Consider the following 25,287-nt stretch of genomic DNA (forward strand, 5'->3'; position numbering starts at 1 on the left):
CAAGTTAATCACAAGGTATCTATACACTGGAGAACAGATCAGAGTTGAAAAGAACACGGGTATACCTGTGGCGGATTCATTTCGATATTTGGCGAAACTAATACAATATTGTAAAGTTTAAAAATAAAATAAAATTAAAAAAAAAAGAAAAGATCAGTAGGAGAAAAAAATGGGATTAGAAGAGAGGAAAAGAACATAAAGCAGAAAGAGGTATAAGCAGCAGAAAATATTGGTAGCTGTGGGTTTCTGTCAGTAGTCCTGATTCCTTCCCATATTTTTCAACAATATTCATTCAAACATTCCCAGAGTAGGGGCATTTCAGATTGAGGAGAGCCTTCAATGGCCACATACCTGATACTGAAGATCCTTTGACTTTCTAAAACTCTAGATTCTGTTTCTTATTAATAAAGCAGTTAACAATCAGTGGTTACTCCCCAACATTAAATGCAGAATATTTGCCACCACCATAATTAAAACTCTGGTTGGTATCTACATTAGCTAGTTGATCTCAATGTTAGTCACTCAGAGCTCTTTGCAAACTTACAATTAGTTGGGAGGGAGATAAAATGACAGGATTTATTTGTTATTGATATAACTTTAGGGTCCACACAGAGGCTGAATGCTCTTTAGTCAGGAACACTTTATGGAAGCACATTGGAAAGTTAGAGTCAGTGACTTTGAATACCACTTCTAACTGGGAAGTTGTATGATTGGATGACTTCACAAGAAAATCACCAATATGGGCATCACTGCAACATCCTATCCCTGCTGGAAAGGCCTCTTGTTCATTATATAGAAGAAACTGTTAAAAATGGACAATGATACTCTCACTCAAACACCCTGTAGTGCTCCTTGATGATGTCTGGGCCCCCAAGGGACTGATTCTGCCATGAGGCTAAACTCCCCTGGCCCCAGCTCATCACTCAGACACATTTGTCTGCAGTGGGTCTTAGCTCGTGTCCTTTTCTGGCCAAAGTCAATGTGGATGTTTTAGAGCTCAGCATTATCTTAGAGATTTGAGGTCACCTATCCCATCAACAGTCAAACAGAGAACATAAAACTTCATTTAAAAGATTAAATTGTTTAATCAGTACATCACCAATGTTACAAATATAAGTTAAAAGAGTTAGGAGGCATTTGTCTTTTTTGAGATCTAGGACTTAAGTCCAAGCACTGAACATGAAAATATTCAAATCCAGAAGAAAAAAAAAAGAAGAGGGTGAAAGGAAAACCAGCACTTAGAGAAAAAGTGGAGTGGAAAGGCTACATCATGATTAAAATTTCCATTATGCAACTAATCAAGTGTGGGCTATATCAGAGGCAACCGGAATAAAAACTAGAAACACTCACATGTACCCTTAGAATCCAAGACCTCTAGAAAAATGTTATCCATTTATAGACTTACAGAAACACAGGCTCAGGCTACCGAGTGACCATTTTATGATTTTTAGAGAAGCAGAAAATAAAGTGATTATCTTAGGGGAGCTTATATTTATTACTTTTTGGTCTATGACTTTTAATATTTTATTAAAATACTATTTTAGAGTGAAGGAGCAACAAAACCATGACCAGAACTTAAGGGCCAAGTTCTGAAAACCAAGTTAAACTATGAAATTCTCTTTTTTTCCTTAAAAAGCTTTCAAAGAGAGAAAACTAGTTTGTTAAATGGCAAAATATATAAAAATGTACAGTATTCATAGAGAGGGGTTTTGATCCAATTATCTAAACAACTGCCTCCATTTCTCCTGCCTGTTTATGCATTTAAATTCATGCTCTGTCAATTATTACTTTTGTTGTCTCCCAAACCAATCTCCAAATACTTGAATGCTTTTCTTTTATCCATCTTAATCGCTTGCCATGTCTACCATGGTTGGCAAGCATCTCAAAGAATCACTGAAATGCTTTGAAATCACACAAACCCAACTTCTGCTTTTCCTTAGGTAAGACAGATTACTTGAAGTGCCTCATACAAATGTCACTAGAGAAATTCTCCATTTGAAATCATTACTCTGTTCTGTCTTTCACTTGTATTGAAGTCTTTATAACTTCTCAAAGCATTTTTACAGTGACCACTGCATTTTGGTGTCTGTTTCTTGAACACATTTCAAAGAACATTACAACCACAAATCCTTTATCAATCACCTCACCACCAATGAGTTATGTCTGGAGTCTTGGAGCCTTTCGGTAAACTGATAACTGGTCATTCTCGTTCCAGGCAAGTAGGTGTCTATTCCAATTTACCTGGCTGGAACACAACAGTAGTCAGCGCTCAAAAGAGACGGTGCTCAAGTGACAAGTTATATCAATTCAAACTGTAGAAGAATCCAGAAAGTCAAAATGCATGCCTTCTTAATCCTTGTAATGCTGAGAGTAGAGGTCAGTGTCCTTCAATGACTCCCCTCAAGTAATGTGTCCATGGTGTGTATGACCTCTTCCCATCCTGACATGCCCTCATAATTTAACATTCCTGCTAAGGCAGAAATGAAAACTGAATGTTTCACTGGAGCTAGGTCATGCTGACAGTGATAGCAACTGACAGGAGATTAAAGGAAAGCAAAGATACTGTGTTGAAAATGTCTCATCAAGGTCACCCACTCATGATAAGGCCAGTGGAGAGTGAGAGAGAAAAACAGGCTTATCACTTGAGAATCAGCAGAGACAACTATGCTATCTAGTTATTCCTCTTCAATCCCATCTCCTCTAGCCTTCTACTCCCACATATGCTTTTCAACCAAGTTTATTTTAAAACTACTAGACACTATGCCTCCTATGGGCCTCCCTGGTGGCTCAGTGGCAAAGAATCTGTCTGCAAGGCAGGAGATGTGGGTTCGATCCCTGGGTCGGAAACATGCCCTACAGAGGGACATGGCAACCCACTCCAGGATTTTGCCTGGAGAATCCCATGGTCAGAGGAGCCCGGCAGGCTACAGTCCTTGGGGTCGCAAAAGAGCCAGACAGGACTGAGTGACTAAACAACAATGAACATGTCTCCTTAGCAATGCAAGGTACCACTGCGGAAATGGCACTGCCACCAACCTCCCCAATCCTGTCAAGTGGAAGCAGGCTCTCCCCATGGCACCCAGCTCACCTTTTACTACCACATGACTTTCTCCCCGCAAACTGTGAACCTTCATGTGTTTGACGCACGCCTTCCTCTGCTATCTTCCTGTATGTTGACAGAGCTAGCCAGCTACCTATGAAAATTCATGATGCTCCTGCTCTCATAGAGTTACTGCTGAGAAACTCCTACCAAGCCACACACTACATTTTCCAGGTCCATTTACACCTAGCGTCGGCCCCGTGACCTAATCTCAGCCAATGGAAAATGAGAAGGTATGTATTTCCCTTCAAGGCGTTTACAACACAACTCGTCTCCATGCTGCCTTCCGCCTGCTGCCAGCTACATGCCGAGGCTGAGAAGGGCTCAGGAGTTGGCTGAGCTGTGTGATGGAAAGAACCTGGGTCTCTGGATCACTGCCCTGAAGAAAGTTACTGTCACCAAAAACAGAAGTCCATGTGCCTGATGCACAGCGAGGCCAAACTATACCAAAATGTTGGTCTGGAACAGAGAAAGGTTTACTGCAAGGCCCTGCAAGAAGATGGATGGCTTATACCTTGAAACCCCCAAATTCCCCAAAAGCCTTCAGCAAAGCCCTTTTCTAGGAAAGGTGAGGGAGAGGCATGGTGAGTTGTTGCAAACGTCTTGACGTAGATCCTATGTTCTTGAAGTCAGGTCATGGTCAGGTAATGATGTGCCTATAAATCTCCACCAAACAAACGTTATCCTCTGTTCTAACAAGAAAGGGCCAGGTCTCAAGGCACAACTGTCATCCTCTGAGGTTCCAATCCTGGCTGAGAGGAGGCAGATCTCAGCTGGCAGCTCCCTCAAGGTCAGGTCCTCAGAACCTGCCCAGCTCTCATCACTGAGGGATCCAGGTGCCCATGACTCAACTGGCCCCCAGGCTCTTCAGGGTGCCCAGACAGTGGGGGGCAGACTGCATCCTGTGAGGACTGCTGCTGCCATCAGGTGATGGGAATGGCAGACAAGGTCCCCACCACCTCAAGGCCTGGGCCCCACCAGTGGGCAGCTTTGATGAGGGCTCTGGATTCCTGCAGGACATGTCCCTCAGTTTATTCCCTGGGCCCCCAGGTCACCCACTGACCTGAGGCCAGATGAGCTGGAGGGCCCCAGGAGAAGGCCAGGGTCTACCTCTTACCTCACTCTGCCTGATGACCATCACTCTGCTGACCACTGGCTGAATCACCCACTAATGGTCACTCACTGACAGTTGATCACTTGGGGAAGGAGCCCACTGTGGTGCTGACCAATGGCTGAGCAGGACCACTAACTGTCACTCATTGGCAGTTGGTTGCCTAGGGGAGGGGCCCACTGTGGCATGTACCAATGGCTGAGCAGGACCTTTAATTGTCACTCACTGATAGTTGGTTGTTTGGGGGAGGGGCCCACTGTGGCACTGACCAATGACTGACCAGGACCACTAATGGTCACTGGGGGTAGGGGCCCACTATGGCACTGACCAATGGCTGGGCACCACTAACAGTCACTCACTGACAATTGGTCGCTTAGAGGAGGGGCCCCCTGTGGCATCAACCAATGGCTGAGCAGGACCACTAATAGGGTAGGGGCAGTCACTCATTGACAATTGGTCACTTGGGGAAGGGGCCCACTGTGGTGCTGACCAATGGCTGAGCAGAACCACTAACAGTCACTCACTGACAGTTGGTTGCTTGTGGGAGGGGTCCCCTGTGGCACCAACCAATGACTGAGCAGCACCAGTAATGGTCCTGGGGTAATGGTTGCCTAGTAACAGGCTGCAAGGTAATGGTGCACAGCAATGGCTGTGTGTTAAGGGCTGTGCAGGGCCACACTCCACTGCACTAATACTGACTAGAAACAGTATACTGGATTACTACAAAAGAAAGAACTGTACTTCCACTTCTATAAAAACCATAGTTTTGAGTTGTTTGTTATTATAGAGCACCCTAACTGATACATAAGTCTAATGCAGAGGGATACAAGACACTCAAAAGATAGTGAATAGGGCATTCACCCATTTGCCTATGAAAGAACCTGATTACACTGTACTTTACCAGGAAAGATTAACTATGGATTGCATCTTATGTCATTATATGCAATAATTGTTATTATGAAAATCATCTCAGAATTCCATACAAAATAGACTGATGTTAGTAGAGTTTTATTCAATCCTATAGTTGTTTCTTCAAATTCATAGATACATATTTAAATTTTGTTGCTGTGGGAGAATGCTGAGGTTGTCATGGCAACAGGTTTAAGCAACAGAGTATATGTGATGTACTGGGATGCCTGGTGCTAGCCATGCCAGCAAAAACATAAAATAATTATATCCTACCAAAAGAACTATACTAAGGGTAATGTGTGATAGTCAACTATTTGTCTTTCACCTTTAAGGGACCATAACTCAACACACTGATTTGTTAACAATTTTGATAATATTGCCAGTCCTGGTAGAAAATGAAATTTATACTAAGGATGAGATTGGTACAGGATCATCACTCAATTTCCAGCCACCTAGAAAAATACACATATATACACACACACACACAGGAAATCGGAGGAGAGAAAAGAGGTGGATGGGGAGAGAGAGAGAAACTGAGAGAGGAGATTGGACCTGCACAAGTAAAATCTGATAAACTTAATGAATTTAGGGGACAATAAATTTAAAGTAAGCACTCAAATTAAACCCCTCCTGAGCAGAGGTTCTGGAGAAAAATTGTTCAGTAATTACCCCAGCTCTCTGATTTACTTCATCTTGCAAGCAGAACCTTTATTGATCCTCTCTATGTGGACCAGGGGCCTATTTCTCTGCTATATATTTGCTACTGATTTAAGTTATCATCACTCTCTTATGAAAATTAAACATTTCGAGCAGGGCTACTCTAAGTTCCCCAGGGTTACTATTACTTTTCTCTCTGAGTGACCTCAGGGCTTCAGAGAGTCCAGAAGTCGCCACTGTGAGATGGCACAAACAATAGGCGTCTTGTATTATCACACAGGATCCAGAATAAAAGAGAAAAATAATGGGCTTGAGTTCATGAGCTGTGGTAAGCTGGAGCAGGGAATTCTGATGGTCCAGGGAGATTGAGGGAGTATAATATTTGGAGCTGGTCTTTGGATGGGTAAAATAAAATAAAGAAAAAAATTTCACCTGGCTTCTCTTCTCACTAAAGCCCTAGAAATAATTCAGGAAAACCTTCAATTCTAAGAAAAAAGAAGGAAAGAAGACAGCACCCCTACTTTTAGTCTTTATTCTCCTTTACTTCCCACTTATGCTACCATTTCAATTTATATGCACTCATTAAATAATATCTTCTCAGAACTTTCTGGGTGGTCCAGTGGTTAAGACTTCGCCTTCCAATGCAGGAGGTGCAGGTTCGATCCCTGGTCGGGGAACTAAGATCCCACGTGCCTCATGGCCAAAAAACCAAAACATAAAACAGAAGCAGTACTGTAACAGATTCAATAAAGGCTTTTAAAATGGCCTACATCAAAAAAACATCCTTAAAAAATAATTTTATATAAATAACATTTTCTTTCTCCCCTCCTAGTTTTATTCAGAAACTATCCTGACCAACTTCCTAGAGAACAAATCCAAGCTTCAAGAGCGCTTGCCAACTTGGGACAACCCGATTCATGCAGGAAAGACAGCCTCACCCCCAAAAGAAGTTGTTACTATACTGCAAGGTGTGACACAAAGGAGGCGGGCTCTGGACCCCACCTGCAATGACACAAACCATGTCAAGGCAGAACGAAAAAGGCCTTTGCAAACATCAAGAGGAACTGAATTCAGTCCAATGCCAGACAGTCTCGGGCAGCTTCTCCACTGCTTCTGGTGCAAAGCAGGGTCAAAGACATCTGACGTGGCTCAGCAGACAGAGGAGATCAATAATGCTAAAGAGGAGTGTCTGCAGTAAGAAGCAAATCATTGCAAATTTAGATAAAACGTCCTCCATGTGCAGGGCTCCTGATGGAAGCCCTACATCTGCCACATCGACCTTGTCACTGGGACACCCCTCCCTCATTGGGAGGGGAGAATGAGAGAGAGGCAAGGAAAAAAGAGCAGGAGCCAAGGTGCATACTGCACTGTGTCGTCTTTCACAGAGACGCCCCAAAGACTGCAGTGCCCATCCGGCTAATCCAAGGCGTAAACACTGAGAGTGCGAATTATTTTTAGAATGATGGGTATAAACTACATCTCAGTCTCAGAAGAGACTGGGAGGTAGCCAGATGAGGTTACTAACAGTAGGATAAACAGAAAGCAAACTTCTTTTAATGACTGAAATGTATTGAGAACTTATTGCGTGAGCCAGATACAGTTGCTAATAAGGAAACTAAAGCTTGAGGATTGTCAGCAGTAAATCTAGGACTCAAACCAAGGTCTGCCTCGCTCCAATGTTAAACAGTCACTTGCAAATACAACGTGTTTCAAAGCCATTCTCTTCTTCATGATCTTCATCATGTCTGGGTTACTGGCAAGCTCTTGACCTGTCTGGATTCACAGGAACAAGAACAAATACTTCTGAAGGCGACTGAGTTATTTAGGCAGAGAGTCGAGGCATAAACTAATGGGTTATGAAGAAACGTAGAAAGCAAGGAGATTTCAGCTAGTACTCTACCATTTGCTCCCCTTGACTGAGTCTGCTTAGAGAAAACTGGATTGTTGCATTAAAGCAATAAGCTGGTAAATCCTACTGTGGGTTGCTCAAACCTCAACATCGTTGTTGTTGTTGTTCAATATGTGGCCTATCACTGTGAGACACTGACAGGAGCAGGAATTATGTAGGAGGCAGAGAGTTGATTGTCTGGACATAAAAATATTCCATATTGGGAGCACATTCTCAGGACCCTTGTGCCAAGGTAAATGATCTGAATCTCCTCAACCCTTTCGACCCATTAAACAGATGCTACACAAATAACAAAAGATGGAAAAATTGTAAATGACTAATATCCATTTTATTTTACTTGTGTTAATGGCCACCCACTCCAGTACTCTTGCCTGGAAAATCCCATGGACAGAGGAGCTTGGTGGGCTGCAGTCCATGGGGTTGCAAAGAGTTGGACACGACTGAGTGACTTCACTTTCACTTTTCCTTTTCATGCATTGGAGAAGGAAATGGCAATCCACTCCAGCGTTCTTGCCTGGAGAATCCCAGGGATGGCGGAGCCTGGTGGGCTGCCATCTATGGGGTTGCACAGAGTCGGACATGACTGAAGTGACTTAGCAGCAGCAAAGATTAACTTTCCGATTTGTAAAGAAAACTAGGATTGACTGAGCAAGCACAGCGCACATCCCCTGCGCCAGGTAAAGGATGCACATGCTATCTCACTGACGTTTCACAATGACCTTTTGAGGCACGACCCGCCTATCTAGCAGCTGATGGAACTGAAGGTTACAGAGATGGTATATGCCTAGAGGCAGGACCTGTGGGTTGCACTGGGGGTTCCAGCCAAAATTCTTAAGACTTTCAAAATCAGTACTCTTTCCTCTATGCTCTTCCTTGGTTCTCTTTAATGATTTATGTCCCTGCCACACTCTGGGTCATCATTCTAAACTCTGGAAGTCATAGTTCAACAGAGTAGAAATATGTATTATTAAGCTGAAAAAAAAATTTACTGAAATAAATATACATCCAAGAAGCAAATGCTTTGCTAAACTCCTAAACTCTGTGGCTTAACTCCTTTGTCTCTTTCATCTCATATTGAAATATATAAGAATCATTCCAATTACTTGAGGCATTGGGTGAGTTGATTCCAGATTTCCAGAGACTTAACGAGAAGTTTTTCAAGTCTGAAGGATCTTTCGTGGATAATGGCTATTTGGGAAAGGAGATCAGATGAGCAGATGTAATGCTTTCACAGCTGTCCCACCCACGGGGAACACGGGGTGAAATGGAAGTGCAGGAACCTGGGGGTCATGCACACCTGAGTGAGAACCGTGGCTTCACCCCTGGGGAAAGCTGAGCAAACCTCTTCCCTTCTCTGCACTTCAGTTTTCATCTTTAAAATCAGAATGATGCCATCAAGCTCAAAGTGGTATTGTAAGAACCAACTGAGATGATCTGTGCAGAAGGGCTGGCAGCAGACGTACCCACTCCAACTAGAAACTAAACTTCCTGACAAACTTTTAGAAATGAAAAGCTCAGTTTCCTTCTCAATCCCTTCTTTTGTCCCTCAATTCCTTCTGATATGGCTGCTTATTGACATCGTTGCTTATTATGATTGAATAAGCTGGGTTAAGGGGAACCTCCCTGGTGGTCCAGTGGTTAAGACTCTGTGCTGCCTCTGCAGGGGGCACAGGTTCAGTCACTGGTTGGGGAACTAAGATCCCACATGCCACATGGCATAACTGAAAAAAATTTTTTTAAAGATGGGGTGAGGGCATGCAAGGTGCCTACTGTTGGGCCAGGGGAGAGTCTATCTAGGGAGGAAAGGAGGCATCCATTGTTTTGATTCTCATTTTCTGCAATTTTTACTGGCTGGAGAAAGAGGTAGTTTATAACCTTGCCATTTATAACCATGGCTACACTGGTGTTCATGGCCAGGAGGGTTGGCATTTCAAGCAAAGAGTATCTATCTGTCAATTGTAAGGCCCATAATTACTTTACTATTATTTGTTGTGTTGTGTAACAGATCCGCACACCATGTCATTCAGAGTCTCTCACAACTGCCTGGCTCCCACAGATGGTGTCTCTGCTTTTATCCTGCCCTACTTTCCCAGAATCTCGACATCTCCAAGGCCATTTACTGCCTCCTAATTCTCTCACACTTACCCTATTATGCTATTATCTTGCACCCAGCACTGGCTGTTTAATTTTCCACTTTCTGCCACAATATTATGGGCCCTGCGTTGCAGTCGCTTAGACAGTGTCTGTCTGCTTGCTGTTTGTGTACTCCGCTGGGGAAAAGGGAGGTGGGGAGCATCCTTTTGTGTACACATTATCAGAAGAGAGACAATGCCAAAGCATTTCAGGGAGTGGGGAGCATCTTGATGGGAACGCCACCAGCAGAGGCAGAGGTGCAGCACTCCAGCTAAAATAATTAAAACCTATGGTTTAAAGTCACCACGTACCCTGTTGTGTACACAATCCAGACTGAAAGGGAACATTAGCAATTAGCTGGTAAATTATCTTTACATGCATTCCCCTTTAAAAAAATCACTTTGGAATATTCACTTTCTAAAGCGGCTGCCTACACAGAAGTCTCTGCCTCTCTCACAGCTGCTTTTCTGGGTAGACGAATAGGAGAGAATGCGATGGTTGTTCAGATCCAGTGCCGGGTTTGAATTACAGCTTGATTTCTAGGCAAAGTTGTATCCCCTGAATTATAGTCTTAATTCTGCAAACAATCTACCAAACTAGTCAATGTCTTTGGGCTTCCACTTCCTCAACTATAACGTGGGAGTAACACTGCTTATCTTGCATGGTTTGGGGAAGATAACTGAAATATATATGAGCTCGGGAGATCATGCTTGGCATCAGAGTAATAAATCTTTGCTCATCCCCCCTCCCTTCCTTAAAACTCCAATTGGCGATCAATTCACATATAATTTGATCATGTAATTCCAATGGCTCATCTTTCCAGTTAAACTGGTCTCCATGGGGCTGGAGCCATCCCATGTTATTCCATCCAGGGTCTCAGAATAAGGGCTCAACAAATATCAGTGGAATTAGGGACAAGTGGAATGATAAGCCTACAGAACAATTGGTGAGTTCAAAGGAAGAGAGGATCCCAGCTTTTCAAACTAGATTTTTCAGCCATAACCTCAAAGGGTACCATTAATAATATAGTACCCTCTTCCAAAATGAGCTCTGTCTTCATTTTAGGTACAGGAAAGAGAGGGAGAGAGGGGAGGGGAAAAGAAAAGGAGAAAGAAAGAAGGAAGGAATAAAGGCTGGAGAGAGAGAAGGAAGGAGGGACGGAAGGAGAGGAGGAAGACAGCCAACCCCTGGGAGCTTCGCATGTCAAAGAGCAACCTCTCACCACACATCCTAAGCACAGTGCTCGCAGAAGAAGAATTAGTTTCACTACTAACTACTCCTAAAGATATTTAAGAAGGAAATGTGATTTGGGAAAAGAGGGAGGAGAGAGCCTCCAATCTCTTAACTTCCACAGCTAAACAGAAATGACTTTCAAATTCTCTGCCATTTTAATATTATCAGTGTTATTATTTACGTTCTGTGCAAACCACAGGGAAAGCTGACAGGGCTTTCCTGGATGCCCAAGAGGATCGTAATCAGACATCATCTTTATTTACTGAGCACCTACTATGTGTTCATAGCTCAGCAGCCCAGAAACTAATTCAGAGCAGCTTAGCCCCAGTGGGATAAACTTGGAGCCATGCATGATAAAGCTTGAATTAAATGTTTTCTCAGGAAGAAGGGACAGGCAAGCCGCCTCAGAAGGAAGGGAAAGGGCACCGGACCCCATTTGGGGAGGGACGTCTCGATCTCCCCTCAAAGGAAGTCTTCTGTGTGGAACCCAGGTGCTGCTGAGGGGGGCCTGGCGGGGCAGTGGGGGATGAAAGGCTTTCTGGAGGCCCTCTGACCCCAGCCGTCCCACGGGAAATGAGCCAGGAGGCTGCTGGCTGGCAGACAAGCAGGTGTGCCCTTAAGAAGCCATGGAGATTAGCTGGGGCTTATCCAAACCTCTGCAGGAGGCAAATCTCTCCTGGCTCCTCAGGAGACCCCAGCGCTCCTCTGGCATCAAAAAAAGCCAGATGCAGAATGGACGTCAACTTGGCCTTTTGTGAACCCAGGCCCCGGCGCGGAAATCTGGACACCATCACACCCACCAGGGGCCTCAAGGAGGACAAAGTTTTGAAGAGTATGTTTAGAAAAATGAAGAGAGAGGAAAGAAAGGACTGCAAGGCCAGAGCACGGGTAGATGAACCTCACTTGTGCTTGGATCTTTGCACCGCGATTGTTTTTTGTCCCACCCCGGGTGGCTCAGACAGTAAAGAATTTCTGCCTGCAATGCAGGAGACTGGGTTTCAAGCTCTAGGTCAGGAAGATCCCCTGGAGAAGGGAATGGCTACCCACTCCAGTATTCTTGTCTGGAGAATGCCACGGACAGAGGGTTCTGACAGGCTACAGCCCATGGGGTCATAAAGAGTCGGATGCAACGGAGCAACTAACACTTCGTCCCACCTACCTCCCCAAATGTAACCAAAAGTTACTTCTTTCTCTTGAAAATATGGTTTCTGGGGAAAATAGCTGTACTCTGCTCTTCAGCAAAAGTAAAAGCCGTAAGACTCAAAGGTTGAGAGCTCCCCTTCTCAGGAGCCCTAAGGAAAGCTAATCAGCACTGTGAGCAGAGGAAGGAGGGAGCGAGGGGGCCCCCCATCAGTGAAAAATGCACCCACTTTACTCTATATCCAGGTTTAACGATGTGGGGAAGGCACTGGCTTCAGACCTAGCAGACGTGCACTGCAGCCTGATTCTGCTGTGCATAAGCTGTATGGCTCTGAACTAAGCACTTCATCTCTCACATCAATTTCGCCATCCTACGAGGAGTCTCAGAGAAGGCGATGGCACCCCATTCCAGTACTCTTGCCTGGAAAATCCCATGGATGGAGGAGCCTGGTAGGCTGCGGTCCATGGGGTCACTAGGAGTCGGACACGACTGAGTGACTCCACTTTGACTTTTCACTTTCATGCATTGGAGAAGGAATGGCAACCCACTCCAGTGTTCTTGCCTGGAGAATCCCAGGGACGGGAGAGCCTGGTGGGCTGCGTCTCTGGGGTCGCACAGAGTCGGACACAACTAAAGCGACTTAGCAGCTTAGCAGCAGCAAGAGGAGTCTAACAGCGGCTCCTTCCTGGAGCTATTTGAGCAGTAAACAGAATCATTTGTATAAACACACAGCACAGGACCCAGCACCTAGAATGTGCTCAGTAAAAGCCCGTTTCATCCTTTTTTCAACAACCCAATTCTCTATATAAAACAGCAGAGAATATTTCTCTACTTTTTCACACTTGTGGAAACCCATTCCTAGTGAGGGTAAGTCACTTTTTCAAAGTGTTCAGATGGAAATAGTGGAGGCAAGAACCCGATCTCCCCAATGCCCTCGCTAGGCCTTGCTGTTTGATTGGCACCATGAAGATGACCCAATATCCAGATTCAGACAGGTCCAATGATGGCCTTGGCAGAGGCAGCCTCGGAGTCAGATTTTAGTGCGACACAGCCCACCTCCTGCAGGATATTCACCAAGGAGGCTGTAGTTGTAACTGCCCCTCACTCGGTGGAAACCGGCCTAGGAAACATGTAGGATGTATGGCATTTTGGACGTAGCATGGCATTCATAGTTTTAGCCAATGGTATAAATAGGAGCTCTCATATCTTTTAAGCTGGCTGTGTCACACACAGATATAAACATGAGACAACTGGCTCTGGAATACTGAGTTGCAGAGATGATGTCCTTGATTCAGACCACACAACTATAGTAGGAATTTTGTTTTCAACTCATCCTCTGCCCCTGTTGCCTACATATGTGGCACAAGCAGGAACCTAACTGCAAAGGTGGCACAGTGGCTCTCTCTACCTGACCCTCAGGTCATTTCCTGGGCAGGAAGGTGCTCAGGAAGAGGCTGGATGGTGGTGAATCTTGTCTTTATTTCTTCCCAGAAGTGGCTGAATTTCGACTCTTTTTTGAAATGTTCTGCCGCCAGTACCTGGGCTTCCCAGGTGGCACTAGTGGTAAAGAACTCACCTGCCAAGGTAGGAGATGTGGGTTTGATCCGTGTGTCAGGAAGATCCCCTGGAGGAGGGCACGGCAATCCATTTCAGTATTCTCACCTGGAGAATCCCATGGAGAGGGAAGCCTGGCAGGTTACAGCCCATAGGGTCACAAAGAGTTGGACACGACTGAAGCAACTCAGCACGCATCACACACTGCCAATACCTAAACTTTCATCATCATGTTAGGACTAGAAGGAGTGGTGGTTAAGAATACTCCTTGCAATGCAGGGGATGTGGGTTCACTCCCACATTCCAACCCCAACCAGGGATCCACAGGCCATAGGTCAACTAAGCCCTCGCACCACAACTACTGAGCCTACACGCCACAGCTAGAGAGCCCTTGCCACAGCTAGAGAGTCCCTGCCACAACTGGAGAGTCCCTGCCACAACTGGAGAGCCCGTAGGCTGCAATGAAAGACCCCGCATGATGCAGAGAAGATTTCACATGCTATCACCAAGACCCAAGAGCCAAATAAATAAATAAAACCAGGAGGAATCTTACACAAGCTCTCATTTTATAAATGAGAAAACTAAGGGAGAAACAGGGGTGTGGGAATAAGTTTCCGGAGGCCAGTTAGCACCCCAGTGCCCACCTCCTTCACTGCCTGATGCAGGGTTTTAGGGACCCACGAGGATGGCAGAACATGTGTGCTCAGTCTCTCAGTCATGTCTGACTCTTTTCGACCCTATGGACTGTAGCCAGCCAGGCTCCTCTAAACATGGGATTCTCCAGGTGAGAATACTAGAAGAGGTTGTCGTTTCCTCTTCCAGGAGATCTTCCTGACCCAAGGATCGAACTCACGTCTCCTGTGGCTCCTGCATTGGCAGGCAGATTCTTTACCACTGCACCAAGGATGGTAGAACAGCTTGTCTAATTGTTTCTTCGTGATGGAGCTCACCATGTACAGAGCTCATGAGAAAGGAACTAGAGGTCAAGTGTGATGAGAACACAATTAGTGTGACAAATATTCAAGCATACTATTCGACATCCTCAAGGAAAACTAAATAAATACAATACCAAAAAGCCCTCGAAACCGGTTTAACATTTTTATTTCAGAGATTTCTTTATGGGTCTCCAAGACAGTCTGTTATAATTGTTATTATTATGAAAATGGCAAATCACTATAAACATAGGCCTTAATTTAGTCTCATCATATCTGATAAAGTTGCTTCATTCAGCTATAATTTACTGAGCACCTATCATGTGTCAAGTATACCCTAAGCACTAAGAATATAAAAATGAACAACCACAGTCTCTGTGCTTAAGAAATTCACTGTACAGGAAGGGGTGAAAACCAGCACTACAGAAAGTATATCAAAGACCTAAATATAAGACCGAAAACTATCAAACTCTTAGAAGAAAATATAGGAGGAAAGTTTCAATACAGGATTTGGCAATTACTTCTTGGATATAATACAAAAAGCCAAACAGAAAAAGAAAACAAATTAATCGGACGCCATCAAAATGTAATACTTCTATGCATTAAATGACTTGATAAACAGAGTGAAGAGGCAACCCACTGAACGGAGGAAAATATTTACAAATCACGTATCTGATAAGGAATCCAGAAGATATCGAGAACTTCAACAGCTCAATCACAAAACAAAGAACTCGATTCAGAAAAGGGCAATGGGCTTGAATAGGCATTTCTCCAAAAATGGCCCACAAATGGCCGATAAGCACAGGAAAAGATGCTCAACATCACTAACTGTCAGGGAAATGCAAATCAAAACCACAGGGAACTACTAGCTCACACCCTTCAGAGTGGCTACTATCAAAACATCGGAAAGCTTAAGTGTTAGAAAAGATGTGGAGAAAGCAGAACTCTTGCACACCGTTGGTGGAATGCAGACCCAAGCCAGTGTGGGAGACGTGTGGGGGCGCCTTCACCAACACTTAAAAATAGGATTGCCGTTTGATTTCACAGTCTCACTCTGGGTACATGCCCAGGAGAGCTGAAAGCAGGGTCCTGAAGAGATGCTTGTACATCCATGCTTATAGTAGAGTGTTTCAAGACAGCCAAAAGGTGAAGGTGAACCAAGTGTCCATCTGCAGATGAACAGATGAATAAAATGTGATATATACATACAATGCAGTACTACTCAACCTCCAGAGAGAAGGAAGTTCTGATACACGCTGCAGTGTGGATGAACTTTTGAGGACGGCGTGCTAAGGGACAGAAGCCAGCCTCCAAAAAAAAACCAAACACTGTCTGATTCCAGTTCTATGAAGCACTTGGAGTACCTGTCATTTAGAGACAGAAAGCAGAATGGTGGTTCCAAGGGCAGGAGAGGGAGGAAGGGGTGGTACTTGATCCATAGGAGCAGAGTTTCATTTCGGTGAGATGAAAAGAGTTCTGTGGATGGACTGAGCTGATGATAACAAGGCAATGTGACTGTACTTGATGCCAGTGAGCTGAACACAAAAATGGTTATGATGATGATTTTTATACTATATGTATCTTACCAAAATTTAAAAAAAAATACAAGCACTGCAATCACTATCAAGAGCAAACTCACCAGGAGGCAATTTAAGCCTCTGGTGCCCCAGCCACACTGCAAGAGGTCAGGCTAGGAGAGGGCCCAATAGAAACCACTCAAAAGAATGTTAAGACTCCAACCGCTATGGAAACAGTATGGAGATTTCTTTAAAAATTAAAAATAGACCTACCATATAACCCAGCAATCCCACACCGGGACATATGCCCTGGGAAAGCCATAATTGAAAAGATACATGCACCCCAATACTCACAGTAGAACTGGATATCTACCATAGCCAGGACATGGAAGCAATCTAAGTGTCCATCAACATAGGACTGGATAAAGAAGATGTGGTACATACATACAAAGGAATATTTCTCAGCCATAAAAAGGAATGAAATTGGGTCACTTGTAGAGACATGGATGGACCCGGAGAGTGTCATACAAAATGAAGTCAGAAAGAGAAAACACACACACACACACACACACACACACACACACACACACATATACTTAACACATATATATGAAATCTAGAAAAATGGTATAAACGATCTTATTTGCAAAGCAGAAAGAGAGAGACAGGTGTAGAGAACAAATATATTGATACCAAGCAGAAAAGAGAAGGGGGTAGTGGAAGGAATTGGGAGATTAGGATTGACACAAATCCATGATTGATATTATGTATAAAACAGATAACTAATAAGGAGATACTGCATGGCACAGGGAACTCTACTTAATGCACTGTGGTGACCTAAATGGAAAGGAACTGCAAACAGGAGGGGATATATGTAAATGTATGGCTGACTCATTCGGTTGAACATAGAAACTAACACAACATTGTAAAGCAACTCTACCCTAATAAAAATTAATTTAAGAAAAAGAAGGTTAAGACTCTCTGAAAGTGCTGAACACTGAGAGAGGAGGGGAGTCCATGGTCTGCTGCAGAGTCCTGCCAAGTCTTCCTTGCAGACAGTAAGCCTCACCAGAGGTTTATAAAACCAACCATGTGAAATTTTTCCATTAACAGTCAGAAATCATTTCAAGTGTCATCACCACAGAAGAGACATAGTAAGACAAACTAAAAAGTTCCAAATCATTAACTTTTGCTTTTGAGTGTTAAGAGGTTTTTGTGTCCTCAGATGGGGACAACAGGTCCTGAGGAGATCTCTAGTTCTTTTATTTTAGAAGCTTGCTGGTAAGGACTTACCGGTCCTTTCTAAGAGGTCCTCTAGGCTGTTGCTTCTCCTTCAGAAGGGAATTTCTCCTGGAGGGCCACAGTCCCGGAGAGACGAGACCAACAGGATGTGGGACACCAGCATCTCTACTGAGAGGGAAAAAAAGAAAGACAAATTACCCGAGGCAAAGCTGAAATGGCTTCCCTGAAGAGTCAACATTTATAAACTTCATGCAACTTCACAGGTGCCCTAGAAAAGCCACACCTCTATCCACAGTGGTTACTAAGCTCCCTTTCATCTCTTGTTTGGGCTGACTGCTGTGCTGAGATGGGGACATAGAGAAATAAGATGTGACCCCCGCCTCCAACAACTTGATATCCTCATGAGTGAAAAGTGAAAGTCGCTCAGTCGTGCCCGACTCTTTGCAACCCCATGGACTGTAGCCTGCAAGGCTCCTCTGTCCATGTGATTCTCCAAGCAAGAAACACGAGTGTATTGAACAGGGATTGAACCCAGGTCTTCCACATTGCAGGCAGATTCTTTACTGTCTGAGCCACCAGGGGAGTCCTCATGAGTGAGAATGCATTAAGTATGAATTGCACTGTTACCATCCAGGATACACCTTTCCAGATGGCTCAGTGGTAAAGAATCTGCCTGTCAATGTAGGAGATGCAGGAGATGTAGGTTCCATCTCTGGGTCAGGAAGACCCCCTGGAGGAGGAAACGGCAACCCATTCCAGCATTCTTGCCTGGGACATCCCATGGACAGAGGAGCCTGGCAGGCTACAGTTCATGGGGTCACAAAGAGTCAGACACGACTGAGCACACACACACACAACCCAGGATATAGTGGGTTTTTGTCTGCATAAACTAAAGGAAGGATGAGCACCTCTCCTCGTTCCACTGTCAGATGAGAAAGATAAACCTCAGAGAAACAAAAGGTTACTCGAGAAACGAGCACCACGTCCTGCATTTTGATTGCTGAGGTGGCTGTCTCAGATTCTTGTTCCCTAGTACCAAGCGTCCTTCTCCCTAGATGCCCAGTCTCTGTTTGGACTTGGTCAGAGCCCAGAGCTGAGGCTGACAGCACAGGATTCCCTCCCTTCCCCAGCCGGTTAGCCTCCCAGGAAGGAGACACTCCCTGTCCCTTTGGCCACAGAACGTGCAGCCATACCTTTGATTGGAAAGGCCAGCAGCCAGCGAGTGTAAATGGCACACCCATCAGCACCACCATTCAGACAGTGCTGTCTTCACGAATTAAATATGACACATCACAATGATGATTCCGAGGCTCAGACAGACCTCACTGCCTGACAGGCTGGGTCAGCCGCCTTCCCAGCCTGTTTCAGACACCCAAACAAATTAACACATGTTCCGTGGTGATACAAAATTGCATTTCTGTGTGTGAGTGTGCGTTTCAAAGCCTCCGTGCAAGCGCACGATTGTCAATTAAATATTTATCAAACTCCCGCTGACCTACGAGAGGCTCTGACCTACGAGAGGCATCATCCACTGGCTCTCAGAGCATCAGTATCAGCTGTTTTTAAAAGGCAGCTTCTCTTCTTGGTCAGTGGAACCTATTTAAACCTCAGTGAAGAGCCCTCACTATCTTTTGTACTGGATCCATCTACCAGGCTGAATGAGGCTTTTAGAACCAGCAAGAACCAGATGGCCCTCCAAGAGCATTTCTGAATGTTTGGATCTGAGTCATTTGTATGCGGATGTCTTCACAAAACAGCAATCTGGGTAACAGGCTCCAGGCTGAGTCCAGCTTTCCAGACAGCCCATCTTTGCCCACAATTGAGAAGACAAGCACAATATTGTAGGGTACCACAAAAATATTGCAGCGTTTCTTTATATGTGTAGCATCAAATACAGGAAGAGTCCCCATCAGGCTGTCACGACAATGTTAGTTCGCCACAACAACATCCCTTCCTGATAATTTTTCTTTCTCCCATTGCACCTACGATTTCTCCCCTGGCTCAGGCATAAAGCCAGCTTTGTAAATCAGCCAGCAGAGGGCACCTCAAAACTGGTGCAATAATCCAAATCTCCGCAAATTCAGAGCCGAAAAAGATGTTAGACTAATCAAAATGGGCTCCAGCTTTATGGTGTGCTGGGAGATCCTAGCCAGAAAGAGGAGAGCCGGGGAGGGAAGAGATGGAGCCAGAAATGTATTAGTTGATGGACCTGTTCATCTGAGGAAGAGGAAAGGCTTCAGAGAGAGTCCAGTATCAGAAATCCAAGGGGAGGGGTAAACGTAGTTCAAAAGTGGGAAATGATCAAAATGAAGGGGGTCAACCCAGCACTGCAAACTTCTCAGCATTTTCCAGAGAAGAGAAAACCTACGTTTTCATAAACACCTGTACGTGGAAATTTATAGAAGCTCTATTTACAGCCACCCCAAACTGGGAGCCATCCGAATGTCCTTCTCCCAGTGAATGGATAAACCAAATGTGGTATATCCATACAGTGCAAAACTACTCAGCAATTTTAAAAGGACAAGTTATTGATATATACAACAACATGTGTGCTATGCATGATAAGTCGCTTTCAGTCGTGTCCCACTCTTTGCAGCCCCATGGACTGTAGCCCACCAGGTTCCTCTGTCCATGGGATTCTCCAGGCAAGAATACTGGAGTGAGTTGCCATTCCCTTCTCCAGGGGATCTTCCCAACCCAAGGTTCAAACCACATTTATGTCTCCTGCATTGGCAAGCAGGTTCTTTACCACAAGTGCCACCTGGGAAGCCCTACAACAATATGGATGAACCTAAAAGGTATCACATGGAGTGAAAGAAACCATTCTCAAGAAAAAGTTCCATTAGCATAATTCCATTTGTAAGACATATTCAACATCTCAGCACTGCCAGGGGCTGGGGGGAGCAGAGGGGATGACTACAAAGGAAACAGCACAAAACAATTTTCTGCAGTTGATATAACTACTCTGTCCTGCTTTTGGTGATGATTACATGAATGTATACATGTGTTAAAATGCATTAAACTGTACAAACAAGTCAGTTTCACTGTAGGTTAATTAAACAATAAAAATTTTCTAAGAAAAAAACTGAGCCATAAAAGAAAACCAAAGGGGTAGAACTCAAGGGGCAGGATGAGATGCATAGATAAAGAGTGAAATCTAGGGACCTCCCTGGAGGACCAGTGGTTAAGACTCCAAGCTTCCACTGCAGGGGGTGCAGGTTTTATCCCTGGTAGGGGAGCCAAGATCCTGTGTGCCACACCATGTGGCCAAAAAAAAAAAAAAATCTTTTTTAAAGAGTGAGATCTAGTAATGTCTAGGTCCTTATCTAGAATGTAGGTAAAGTGCGGAGGGCCAGAGCAGAGTTGATCCCCGAGGACAGGCTGCTAGGGATCAGGTTCCCACTGCCGATAGGTTGAGGTGGGGTTTCCGCTGAACAGCAGCAACTCAAGCAGAAGGGAGCAGAGGAGCCAACTGGACCCATAAGGTGCTGACTGAGCACAGAGGCTGCCACTCAATGGTCCTGCAGCCCCAGGGGCTCTGCTCACCCTTAGGAGCCCACATCCATGGCAATGCAGAGCCACCCCAGGTCACTGCCCTACCCCACTCGCTGGTAAGGAGACTCATTGACTGTGGGCAGAGGTTTAGCTGAAAGGGCCAGTGATGGACAAAAGCTAGACAGATCTGATCTAACCCCAATACACAGATAAGAAACCTGACAGAGCAAAGCAACAGGAGTTCCCCAAGATCACACAGCTGGTGAGCATCCCCGGGGGCCCTGGACCCTTTCCCATCACCACTACATGACTCCCTCATCAGTCCTCTAGCCTGGGATGGCATTTCTTCTCATCTGTCCCAGGTAAGTGAGACCAGGTTTTCCATTTAAAAGACAGCAAAACACAGGTGGCTCCATAGCTTTTCATGAAGACACGTGAAAAAACTCACTACCTCCCTGAGCCTCTTGATTTGTTGCTGTTACATTTATTCTTTTTTTCAGATGAAATATTCACTACCTCCTGTGTCTTGAGTTCCCTGTCAGGCTCCTCTGACCCATGCCACTAAATCCAATGATTTCACTGGATGATTAAAAAGACAAAGTTCTTAGCTATCAAATCACCTCATGTCCTAGCCACATTTTTCATTTTCATCAAGTATTGGAGAGCTCAGAAGAGGGATGACTGTCATGGTTCCCTTGGATTGAATGTTATGAGAGAAAAGCTTTGGTGGAAGATTTGGTCAAGGTTACTGGCCCAGCTCTGCTAATAACTGGATGTGAGATTTTAGGTATGACACTTCCTTTCTTGAGACTGAATTTCCTCCTCTATAAAGTGAGCTGGTTAGACTGGAAAATTATTAAGATACTTTCCAGTCCTATATAGTTATATATCATGTGTAGTCTTTGTGTGTGTGTTTGCCCAGTAGTGCTGGACTCTTTTCAACACCATAGACTGTAGCCAGCCAGGCTCCTCTGTCCATGGATTTCCCAGGCAAGAATACTGCAGTGGGTTGCCATTTCCTCCTCCAGGGGATCTTCCCACCACAGAGATAAATCCACATCTCTTGCGTCTCCTGCATTGGCATGTGGATTCTTTACCAGTGTGCCACCTGGGAAGCCATTTAGCCTTAAGAGTAGATAGCAAATAACTAAACTGATATACAAAAGAACGGACACATTTCAACAATTCAATACATGTTTTTTGTGAGCCTACTGTCTTTTCAGGCTACACATTAGCCGGGAGGTATTTAACAACATATAAGAATGATAACTGGACGTACGATCTCATGGATCAAAACAAGAGTCTAGATTTAAAGGAGCCACTGTTTCACTTGTCCTCCTGTGGGTCATTTGTTTAACCTCTCTGAACCTATTCCTTCATCTGTAAACTGTGAATAATAATGGCTCCTTCTAGGAGTGAAAAATAAATGAGAGTATATTACGTTTTATTATTAAGTCATTTATATTACTGTCCTGCCCTCTCGAAACATCATTTTTCTTTCTTACCCCATACTCTTTTTGCAAGTAACCTCCATTTTTAATCTCCTCATCGCTCGAAATTGAATTTTCTATTAATGCTTTGAGATGCAACTGAAAGTCCATTTTTTTCACAGAGATGTATCTGCCTGCTCCAGCCAACACAAATCTCCCTTGTTTCTGGTTTTCTGTTGCCTTTTGAAAAACACCAATGTGGTGTTTTCTGTTGCCATATGATTGACTTGGGTGTCTGTAGTCTAAATTCTCCTAAACTCTAGCTTGGGCTTCCGTGGTGGCTCAGATGGTAAAGAATCCACTTGCAATGTAGGAGACCTGGGTTCAATCCCTGAGTTGGGAAAATCCTTGCAGGAGGGCATGGCAACCCACTCCAGTATTCTTGCCTAGAGAATCCCCATGGACAGAGGAGCCTGGCAGGCTGCAGTCCAAGGGGTTGAACAGAGTCAGACATGACAGAGCAACTAAGCACACAAACTCCAGCCTACGTTACCAACTGCCTCCAGTGACTTCAAACTCTACATGTTTCAAGTAGAATCCATAATCTTTTCAAAGACCTTGCTTCTCTCCATGGGCTCATTTCAGTTCATAGTTTCTCGGTTGCTTATACGTAAGTATTTGTCATGTTTCGTCTCCATCACAGCCTCCTCCTATCCATCGCATTAATTCCAACTCTCATGCATCTCACAACATCCTTTCTCATCTCCAGTGTCTCAGCCTTCCTGGAGCCTCTCTTGACTAGATTATGCAATAGTGGAGGGAAGAATGTATCAACATCACCCAGAAAGCTTTTCAAAATACCCCTATTAACGTTTCCATCAGCCCATACAGTATCTGAAATTTTAGTTGAGGGAAAAGACAGAAGACTAAGGGAAAAGCTAGGCTTGAGTCTCCTGCAAAAGTTTCCAGGTTATTCTGATACATTGCTCATCAGTGATGAGAATCACTGTTTTAACCTTTCTCCTCCAATCCCTTCCCCCTCTACTCCCCTATACAGTCCATGGAATTCTCCAGGCCAGAATACTGGAGTGGGTAACCTTTCCCTTCACCAGGAGATCTTCCCAACCCAGGGATCGAACCCAGGTCTCCTGCATTGCAGACAGATTCTTTACCAGCTGAGCCACAAGGGAAGCCCTCTCTCCTGCCCAAATTATTTTTCAAAACCTCCAATTATCATGGCTCTGCACTGCCTTTCAGAAACAAGCAAACAAACAAGAGAGTCTTTAGCCTGGCTTTCACGTTCTGGTTCCAGGCTGCTTTCCTGACAGGGATTCCCCCACTCCTTCCGTGCCCCATGTGTTCCAACCAAAACAAACTCGACCTTGTTCCTCGAGACTTACCATGCCCTTTCACACCCCAGGTCTCAATTCATGCCGCCTCATTTTCTAGGGATTCTCTTCTGCTCTCACCTCACTATCCTTGCCTGGGAAAATCCCACGTGACTTTCAATGTTCAGACCTATGCCATCTCTTCCACAAAGTCATGACCAATTTTCACCCTCTTCCAGGCAGAATTAGTTCTTCCCTTCTCTGTATCCCATCTCAGTCTATCCACAGCGTTCATCCATCGAGTAACAGCTCAGCAAGGCCACCTTTTTGGACTCTCTCTGAAAGGATATAAGTACCTCCTCTGGTCCTCTTAGTAACTGTTTACACCTGTTTTATACTTACACCCTACTCTATTCCATGTGTTGGGGTGAGTGGTGGTTCATAACTTGTTCATCTACTAATACAGACCATGAACTCCTCAAAGATAGACACCATCCTATCCTTCTTTGATCCCCAGCACAAGCAAGAGTATGGAATTTTACCGGGTGCTAAACAAATATTACTTCAGTCGAGATCCAGATTGGAGTTCGTCCCTGGTGGTCTAATGGCTAAGACTGAGCTCCCAATGCAGGAGGCCCTGGTTCAATCCCTGGTCGGGGAACTATATCCCACAGGCCGCAGCTAAGGCTCTGCATGCCACAACTAGGGCCCAGAACAGCCAGATAAATAAAAATATTTAAAAAGAAAAGATCCAGATCGGATATCGTCCCTTCAGTAAGCATTTGCAGGCTCTAAGAAGTAGCAATGCCTTCCTTCTGCCACCACAGCATGCTGCCAATACCACCTTCTATTGTTATTTGCGAGTTCATAGCCTTACCTAAGACAATGAGTGTATCAGGGGTGGGAACCATGTCTTTATCTTTGTCTGACCTTTGACATGTTGTACAGTGCCCAACAAACAGCTCTACCCACCAAGCTTCTGTAATAACTGAACTGGATTTACTGGCATTTCTTTCCAGGTGATAAGCTCTTCAAAGACCCTCACTGTGTCTTTTATTACCCCTCTCACAAGTTCAATATCTCCTCCAGTCCTGGGTTCAGAGCAAACATTCAGCAAAATATCTGTCCACTGACACATTCTTCTTGAATATTCCTGAATAAGTCGAGGCCTGCTTGAGAGGGTAGAGTGTCCCTATTGGTTGTGTTTCCAAGAAAGGAGGAAATCAGTCTTGCAGTGACCGTCTCCTAACTCTTTAATTGTCATCCTGTACACATCCTGGTATTTCATCATGGTTCATCATATCACTAGAAAGGTCACATCTGTCACTTTGTAATTCCCAGCTTATTTCCCTGGTCCAGTACCAACCACCTCCCTTCTCTCCAGTTGTCCCAATGTGTTCATCAGAATGGAATGCACCATATTAACTTCAAACCAGGAGTGAAAATAATGCCTACTGGTGTGATAAATTCTATTCCAACAAGGCTGAGGGTGGGATCACTGTTCAATGTATTCATAATACAGAGGCCAACTGGATAATGAAAAACATTCCTTTATCCACAACTGAACATTTTTGGAGTTTTGTTTTTAAAAACTAA

At 44.5% G+C, this 25,287-nt stretch overlaps 1 long non-coding RNA gene across 2 annotated transcripts in view; it reads right to left on the bottom strand.

The window, feature by feature from the left end:
- Positions 1-25,287, bottom strand: part of LOC109569655 (uncharacterized) — a 297,738-nt gene that overhangs the window by 199,184 nt on the left and 73,267 nt on the right. For both annotated transcript variants that reach the window (XR_011570842.1, XR_011570843.1), the window contains exon 2: positions 17,490-17,606. This is a non-coding gene — a long non-coding RNA (uncharacterized lncRNA). The remainder of the gene's footprint in view (positions 1-17,489; positions 17,607-25,287) is intronic.

The sequence above is a fragment of the Bos indicus genome, chromosome 15 (assembly GCF_029378745.1).
Source record: "Bos indicus isolate NIAB-ARS_2022 breed Sahiwal x Tharparkar chromosome 15, NIAB-ARS_B.indTharparkar_mat_pri_1.0, whole genome shotgun sequence".
NCBI classification, from domain to species: domain Eukaryota; kingdom Metazoa; phylum Chordata; class Mammalia; order Artiodactyla; family Bovidae; genus Bos; species Bos indicus.